Raw genomic sequence first — 9,189 nt, 5'->3', positions numbered from 1 at the left:
GGAAAAAGTAAAATTGTTGGAATAAAAATGTCCTTAGATGGGAAGCAATAATAACTTAAATTAAAGAGAACAATAGTAAACTGAAATACCTCAAATAATCATTAATTCAAATAATAATCTGTAACATGGAATAATTCATAAGCCAATTGGGCAACATTTATAGATACGAATAAAAGCATTAAAGTAAAAGTAGCATAGAAACATAAATTAAAGTAAATACTAAACCTGGATCGAGAGTTACTCTTAAAAACTAAGAGAAGTCCTAAATCCTAATCCTAAGAGAGAGAGGAGAAAATCTCCCTCTCAAAACTAAATCTAAATCATGGAAAGTAATAAAAAATGCGAGCCTCCTTTGAATGGATGCATTCCCCCACTTTATAGCCTCTAGTCTGTGTGTTCTGTACCTGGATCTGGGCCAAAAGGGCTTCAGAAATCGCTGGGGGCGTATTCTGTAAATTCTGATACGTGGCCTCTGTCACGCGTCCGCGTGGGTCACGCGGTCGCGTCATTTGGAGTTTTCCTTGTGGTGCGGTCGCGTCGGTCACGCGTCCGCATCGAATGCGCTATGCTCAAGTCGCGCGGCCGCGTCAGTCATGCGGCCGCGTCGCTGCTTCTTCGCTCCTGGCACGCGATCGCGTGGATGCCAGTTTCTTCAAAACTCCGTTTCACACTTTCCTTCCATTTTTGTACGTTTCCTTTTCCATCCTTTAAGTCATTCTGCCATAGAAAATCTGAAACTACTCAACACACTAATCACGGTATCGAATGGAAATAAAGGTAATTAAAATAATTAATTTTAAAGCTTAGGAAACATATTTTTCACATACATCACATAATAAGGAAGGGAAAGTAAAACCATGCAATTAATATGAATAAGTGGGTGAAGGATTGAATAAATCATTCAAACTAAGCACAAAATAACTCATGAAATATGGGTTTATCACTAATTGAGATACAGAAGGTATGTATCAATTTTCAATTGGTTCTGTGAATTTTTGGGGGTTTTGGGTTCTAATTTTAGGTTTTCTAATTTTGAGGGTTTCGCCTTCTAATTCTCAATTTGTTATGATTCCTTTCTGTGTTTGGCATTAACGGAAGCAATTGGCCCTTATTCTCAGTACAGCCTGGTGGGTTTGTGGGGAAGGAGGAGACTGTAATTTAGCAAAGGAATGGTGCAGTGGAGTGGGGCAGCGGAAGTGGCGGCAATGGCCTGATCAGATTGGGGAAGGAGTGGATTGTTAGTTTGTATTGTTTCATGTTAATGTTTTGGTCCTGCTTCTACATTTGATTTAGAATTTTTTCTTCACTAATTGCATAATGGGGAAGCTGGTAGAGCCTATATTGGTGTTTTGGATCTACTCATAAAAGCAACAAGCGGATTGGTCATGCTGTCCTTATTCCTGAACCTGTTGCACCAGCAAGTCTAGCTGCTACTGTGGCACCAAATCCTTCAACCACCATTGTAATGCCATTCATTGTCCCTCCATCTTCTCCTGAATCTTTTCTCCAATCTGATCCACCTTCCGCTACTCATTCGCCGGATGGATTACTGTCTCTCACAGTCAATTCTTACTCATCTGGTGGACCTGCATCCATTTGTTAAGTATGGGTTTAACAGATTAGTGAGTATTGTTAGATTAGTGATTTTTTATGTTTATCTTACCTTCTGATATAGAATAGAATAGTGTCCTTATGTTTATCAATTTGTCTGGTTTTTATTTTTGACATTAACTCCACCTTAAACAATTTTGATACTCACACTTATTTACTTACATAACATGTCAGGTGCTAATCATTGCCACTACTGATCGTAACTGCGCAACACTATCGCAGGTCAGATATTGGCAATAGATTCTTCTGTTTTGTATTTATTTGGTCCAACTAAGCCTGTTGTATATATGATTGTTTGTGTGCATTATATGTAACCTAAGTGGATTGTATGTCGATGTTTTTGGCTTTTTGCTTGCAAGTCTTGTAGACCACCTTGTTGTTATTACCATTTTTTATTTCTGCTGTGAGATTTTCCCAAACGATAGTCGCGACTGGTTTGTGAGATTTCTAGTTATTGTGTTTTTTGTTTTCCTCTTTCTGTTTTTGTGTTTTTTCCCACTATTTTCCCCTTTTTTCACACCGCCTTTTCATTTGCGTGGTTTGGGATCTCATGGAACTCCAGTCTTAGCTTGTGTGAGGATTTCAAGGATATCAAGAACTGACTTTTCTTAAATCCTAAGTAGATGCATATCTCGCATAGACTCCTCATGCAAAAGTCTTTTGGCTTGAAATTGAAGGCATGAATGATGCATGAGCATGTCACTGAAGGCATGAAGGATGCATGAGCATGACACTCATGTTGTTTATATTATATTGATGGCATATCCCATGGTTTTTATCTTAGATGGCCAATGCGTGTAGCCATGTAACCTGATGCCGTCTTAGTAAAATATTGAACATTTCTATTGAATGATAAGAACATCAGCTTGCATTGAAATATAAGTTAATTAACAATCACCATGCCAAATGTGGGATTCCTTACAATCCTTGCATATATGCTTGATTGCCCATAGGGCCTTGCATATATGTCGCTAATAAATGTGACATGTTGTATTTCATTGCATTACTTTGAACTTGGTTTTGTTTTGTTTTTTAACCGGAATGAAAGCACACAATTTCTGCTTCATAATGGCTTATTGGAGTGACACGTATAAATATTTTTATTGCGAGCTTATTTTCTCTGCATCTCACCAGCAGTGTTCACTGATCTAATAACTTTCTATCTTTTATCAGTTGATATGGAATTTGGTCCGTTCCTCTTGGATACTGCATATAAGCTGCAACAAGAGAAGAATTTCTTCCATTGATGCTCTAGAGAGGATTCTAGCGGAGCTTGAAGGTTGGTTACTGGAATTTTGCTTTGATCCAATCTGTGACATAAAAGCTTGCAAAGTAGAGGTGAGACCATTCAGACTGGCATTAATACTATTCATGATGTTATTTTCCATGGTCTGTTGTCTTCGCTCAAAAGATTGTAGTAGCTCTTCATTAGGAGATAAAGAAGAGTGAGTAAATTGAGAGGTCTGCTGTTGATTGTTCTGTGGTCCTTGGTTTTGCCTCAGGTGAGGTGCTCTGTAAGGTTGATTCTGCTACCTGTTGTTGTTATTATTCCACCTCTGATTTTCCTGATTATCTTGGCCTCCTCTGTTATTGTTGTCCCTCCAATTCTGGTTAGAATTGTCCTGCCATCCATGGTTATTATTTGCACTTTGATTGTACCCTTGGTTGGGGCGGTCATAGAAGTTATGAGTGGATGCCACCATGTTGTCTTCTTGTTGGAGCTGTGGGCATTCATCAGTGTAATGGCTATAATCAGTACAGATTCTGCAAACTCTCTGTGGGACTAGTTGTTGGTTTTGCTGTGGTGGAGGGGGTTGAACTTGCTAAGCTTGTTGTTGATTCAGTTGCATCTGCTTCAGCAAGTTAGTCATCTCACATATACTTTGAGTTAGAGCAGCAGTCTCTCTGTTAGAGGATACTTCTGCAACAGCTTTTGAACGGCCTTGCTTTTGCCTGTGGTTCCTAGTAGATTAAGCTAAATCACTGATCAATTACCAAGCCTCATCAGTAGTCTTGTACTTCTTCATAGACCCATTGCTAGCACTTTCCAATGTGGTCTTGTCTTGGGGCCTCATGCCCTGTGTGATATAGCTAAGTAACACTATCTTGTCAATCATGTGGTGGGGGCATGCTTCCAGAAGATTATTGAAGCGCTCCCAGTATTCAAAGAGAGTCTCATTGTCATCCTGAACAATTGTGGAAATATCCTTCCTCAGTTTATCAGTAACTTCAGATGGAAAGAATTTCTCCAAAAACTCCTTTCTGAGTGTATCCCAGTTGGATACATTTGCTAGAGGTTGAGTGTAGTACCATTCTCTTGCTTTTCCTTCAAGAGTAAACGGGAAAGCTTTCAGCAAAATTGAAGTTTCATCAGTACCATCACGCCTGACAGTAGAACAGGCTGCCTGGAAATCTCTCAAGTGCTTGATAGGCTCTTGAGCAGGTAGGCCATGAAACTTGGGCATCACATTTAGCAGTGCGGTCTTTATTTCAAAATCTGTAGCTACCGCTGGATGATGCGCTTGAAACGGTTGCATTGTAAAATCAGGGGCTCCTTCCTCCTGGATGGTAACTCTCCTAGCTACCATGTCTTCTGCACATAAAACAACTGAATTAGTAGAACGGGGGCTGGTTTCTTCCTCAAGTTCACTTTCAGATCCGCCCTCAGAGTGGACTAACCGACGCTGTTCTCACCTTATTCGTGAAATAGTCCTTTCAATTTCAGGATCGAATATTAGCAAGTGTGAATCAGGAAGTGAACGCGTCATTTGACGAAAGAAACATACAGCTCATAGTAGAAAAATAAAATAAAATGCAAATAAATAAATTCTAATTAATAACTTTAGCACTCTATTGCAACTCCTCGGCAACGGCGCCAAAAATTGATGAGACACAGAAGTTGGCGAATTAAAAATTATTAAAATAGTTACGTTGCAAGTATAGTTCTTAACTCACCGAAAATCTGCCTATCAATTTAGAAATATGTCACAGAGAGTTTAAATTAAAAATTACTGGGAGTTTAAGTCCTAGGTCGTCTCCCAACGAGTTGCAAAAAAGTGTGTTATTTTATTAATCAGATGTTCCAAGAAGTTGAGTTAAGTAGGTGGAAAATTAAATTGAGAAAATTCAAATAATATGAATAAAAGCCTTGACTGGGAGTCGATTAGTTGGAATCTCTATCATTGATGGGATCAATTCAAGATTAATTTATAATTAATGGTTGTTCTGTTTAGTTATCCTTTACTAGGTAAAGGAAAGTCAAACAAGTTGGAATGCTAGATCTGTTCACGAGTTGCAACCCACTTAGTTCAAAGGGGTTGGCGTTAGTGATTAGATAACAATCCAACAGTTAACCCAATTACAATTTTTCTTTCAATCCTTCCAACTCAAGAGTTCCTTTCAATCAACTCCCCATCAAGTGAGGGAATTACTCACTCATTGTAAATAATAAATCTATAACAGATGAAAGGGAATTAAAAGAAGACATGATTATTGGAATGGAAATTAAATTAAAATGGAAGAAATAATCCTTGTATTAAATAATCATAAAAGTATTTAAATGACAAAATTGAACAAAGCAAAGAACATGGAAGAATAAAACCAAGTTAAGAGAACGAACTAGAATGACGAAGTCTTGATGAGGAAATAACTCTTCTCAATGTTCCAATGCTAAGACCAATTGAAAATTAAAATTCTTCAACCTAGAGAAAGAAACCCAAAGGAGTAAAACTCGATCTAAAACTGAAAACTGTGTCGAATGAATGTTGTTCTTTTGTTTCTGCATATTCTCTGGCTCTAGTCTGCTGTTCCGGGCCGAAAACTGGGTCGAAATAAGGTCCAAAATCGCCTCCAGCGAATTCTGCAGATTATGCAGATCGCACATATCACGCGATCGCGTCATCCATGCGGACGCGTCATTCGTGCTTTTCCTTGCTACGCGTTCGCGTCGTCCACGCTACCGCGTCGCTTGAGCTTTTCCAATCCGCGCGGCCGCGTGAGCCATGCGGCCGCGTCACTGCGATTTGCTCTCCTTCGCGCGGTCGCGTGAGCCATGCGATCGCGTCACTTGTCGCTGGTTATCTCTTCAAATTCTTGTGTTCCTTCCATTTTTCCTAGCTTCCTTTCCAATCTCCAACTCATTCATGTCCTATAAAGTCTGAAACACTCAACACACAGATCACGGCATCGAATGGAATAAAGGAGAATAAAAATTACATAATTAAAGTCTCTAGGAAGCAGTTTTCAAACATGTTATAAATTCAGGAAGGAATTATAATTTCATGCTAATTTAATGAATAAGTGGGTAAAGAGTTAATAAAAACCACTCAATTGAGTACAAGATAAACCATAAAATAGTGGTTTATCAGTGTTCATCTTGACATTCAAAGTGTTCTTGGTGTTCATCTTGACATTCATAGTGTTCTTGCATGCATCACATGTTTTGATCCAAAATTTTCATGCATTGAGTCTTTGGGTTGTTTTTCTCTTTCTTTATTAAAATTCAAAAATCAAAAAAATATCTTTCCCTTTTTCACTCATAAATTTTCGAAAATTTGAGTTGACTTTTTCAAAACCTTTTAAATTTTAGTTGTTTCTTATGAGTCAAATCAAATTTTCAATTTAAAAATCTTATCTTTTTCAAATCTTTTTCAAAAATCAAATCTTTTTCATTTTTCTTTCATAATTTTCGAAAATTCCAAAATGATTTTAAAAAATATTTTTCTTATTTTGTTTCATAATTTCACATCTTTACTAACAATTAATGTGATTGATTAAAAAAAATACTAAGTTTGTTACTTGCCTAGTAAGAAAGGTTCAATCTTTAAACTCTAGAATCATATCTTTTTAGTTTCTTGTTAGTCAAGTAATCAACTTTAATTTTCAAAATCAAATCTTTTTAAATTTCTTTTTCAAATATGTTTCAAATTAAGTTTCAATCACATCTTTTTCAAAATCAATTTCAAAATCTTTTCTAACTTCCTTTCTAACTTCTTACCTTTTTAAAATTGATTTTCAAAAATTTTTTTTATCAATCCTATCTTTTTATTTCAATCATATCTTTTTCAAAACTACCTAACTAATTATCTCTCTCTAATTTTCGAAAATACCTTCCCCTTTTTTTCAAATTTTTTTATTAACTAATTGTTTTAATTTTTAATTTAATTTGATTTCAATTTTAATTTTCAAAATTTAACTTCAAATTTTATTTTTAATTTAATTAATTTTCGAAATTCCCTCTCTCTCATCTCCTTCTAATTATTTATTTATTTACTAACACTTCTCTTCATCTCAAAATTCGAACCCTCTCTTCCTCTTGGTATTTCAATTTCTCTTCTTCTATTCTTCTATTCTTATACTCACATACAGGAATCTCTATACTGTGACATAGAGGATTCCATATTTTTTTTGTGTTCTCTTCTTTTTCATATGAGCAGGAATAAGGATAAGAGCATTCTTGTTGAAGCTGATCCTGAACCTGAAAGGACTCTGAAGAGGAAGCTAAGGGAAGCTAAAGCACAACTCTCTAGAGAAAATCTGACAGAAATTTTCGAAAAAGAAGACAACATGGCCGAAAACAATAACAATGCAAGGAAGATGCTTGGTGACTTTACTGCACCAAATTTCAATTTACATGGAAGAAGCATCTCAATTCCTGCCATTGGAGCAAACAACTTTGAGCTTAAACCTCAATTAGTTTCTCTGATGCAACAGAACTGAAAATTTCATGGACTTCCATCCGAAGATCCTTTTCAGTTCTTAACTGAATTCTTGCATATCTGTGATACTGTTAAGACCAATAGGGTTGATCCCGAGGTCTACAAGCTTATGCTTTTCCCGTTTGCTGTAAGAGACAGAGCTAGAGTATGGTTAGACTCTCAACCTAAAGATAGCCTGAACTCTTGGGATAAGCTGGTCACGACTTTCTTAGCCAAGTTCTTTCCTCCTCAAAAGCTTAGCAAGCTTAGAGTGGATGTTCAAACCTTCAAGCAAAAGGAAGGTGAATCCCTCTATGAAGCTTGTGAGAGATATAAGGAACTGACCAAAAAGTGTCCTTCAGATATATTCTATGATGGTCTATCTGAGTTATCAAAGATGTCACTGGACCATTCTACAGGTGGATCCATCCACCTAAAGAAAATGCCTGCAGAAGCTCAAGAACTCATTGACATGATTGCAAATAACCAGTTTATGTACACTTCTGAGAGGAATCCTATAAGTAATGGGACACCTCAAAGGAAGGGAGTTCTTGAAATTGATACTCTGAATGCCATAGTGGCTCAGAATAAAATATTGACTCAGCAAGTCAATATGATCTCTCAGAGTCTAAATGGATTGAAGGAATCATCCAACAGTACTAAAGAGGCATCTTCTGAAGAAGAAGCTTATGATCGTGAGAACCCTGCAATAGCAGAGGTGAATTACATGGGTGAACCCTATGGAAACACCTATAATCCCTCATGGAGAAATCATCCAAATTTCTCATGGAAGGATCAACAAAAGCCTCAACAAGGCTTTAATAATGGTGGAAGAAACAGGTTTAGCAATAGCAAACCTTTTCCATCATCCACTCAGCAACAGACGTGAATCCCAGTGAGGAAGACCTCCTGGGACGTCCAGTGATCAACAAGGAGTTTCCCTCTGAGGAACCAAAAGAATCTGAGACTCATCTAGAGACCATAGAGATTCCATTGAACCTCCTTATGCCATTCATGAGCTCTGATGAGTATTCTTCCTCTGAAGTGAATGAAGATGTTACTGAAGAGCAAGCTGCCAAGTACCTTAGTGCAATCATGAAGCTGAATGCCAAATTATTTGGTAATGAGACTTGGGAAGATGAACCTCCCTTGCTCATCAATGAACTGAGTGATCTGGATCAACTGAGATTGCCTCAGAAGAAACAGGATCCTGAAAAGTTCTTAATACCTTGTACCATAGGCACCATGACATTTGAGAAGGCTCTATGTGACCTTGGATTAGGGATAAGCCTCATGCCACTCTCTGTAATAGAGAAACTGGGAATCTTTGAGGTGCAAGCTGCTAGAATCTCATTAGAGATGGCAGACAACTCCAGAAAATAGGCTTATGGACAAGTAGAGGACGTGCTAGTAAAGGTTGAAGGCCTTTACATCCCTGCTATTTTCATAATCCTGGATACTTTGAAGGATGAGGATGAATCCATCATCCTTGGAAGACCCTTCCTAGCCACAATAAGAGCTGTGATTGATGTGGACAGAGGAGAATTGATCCTTCAACTGAATGAGGACAACCTTGTGTTTAAAACTCAAGGATCTTCTTCTGTAACCATAGAGAGGAAGCATGAAAAGCTTCTCTCACTGCAGAGTCAACCAAAGCCCCCACAGTCAAACTCTAAATTTGGTGTTGGGAGGCCACAACCAAACTCTAAGTTTGGTATTGAACCCCCACATTCAAACTCTAAGTTTGGTGTTGGGAGGTTCCAACCTTGCTCTGAACATATGTGAGGCTCCATGAGAGCTCACTGTCAAGCTATTGACATTAAAGAAGCCCTTGTTGGGAGGCAACCCAATGTTATCTAATTATATTTATTTATTTTCCTTT

General features: G+C 37.6%; 1 non-coding gene across 1 annotated transcript; it reads right to left on the bottom strand.

Annotated features, from left to right (window-relative positions):
- Positions 1-7,569: 7,569 nt before the first annotated feature.
- LOC148564478 (small nucleolar RNA R71) lies at positions 7,570-7,676 on the bottom strand. Its single transcript, XR_015885144.1, has one exon. It is a non-coding gene; the product is annotated as a small nucleolar RNA R71 (small nucleolar RNA).
- Between the last annotated feature and the right edge of the window lie 1,513 nt (positions 7,677-9,189).

Source organism: Arachis ipaensis, chromosome B5, assembly GCF_059453495.1.
Source record: "Arachis ipaensis isolate K30076 ecotype BB chromosome B5, ASM5945349v1, whole genome shotgun sequence".
Classification (NCBI taxonomy): domain Eukaryota; kingdom Viridiplantae; phylum Streptophyta; class Magnoliopsida; order Fabales; family Fabaceae; genus Arachis; species Arachis ipaensis.
Note: the sequence above shows the minus strand (reverse complement) of the source record. Positions and strands in the feature narration are given on the sequence as shown.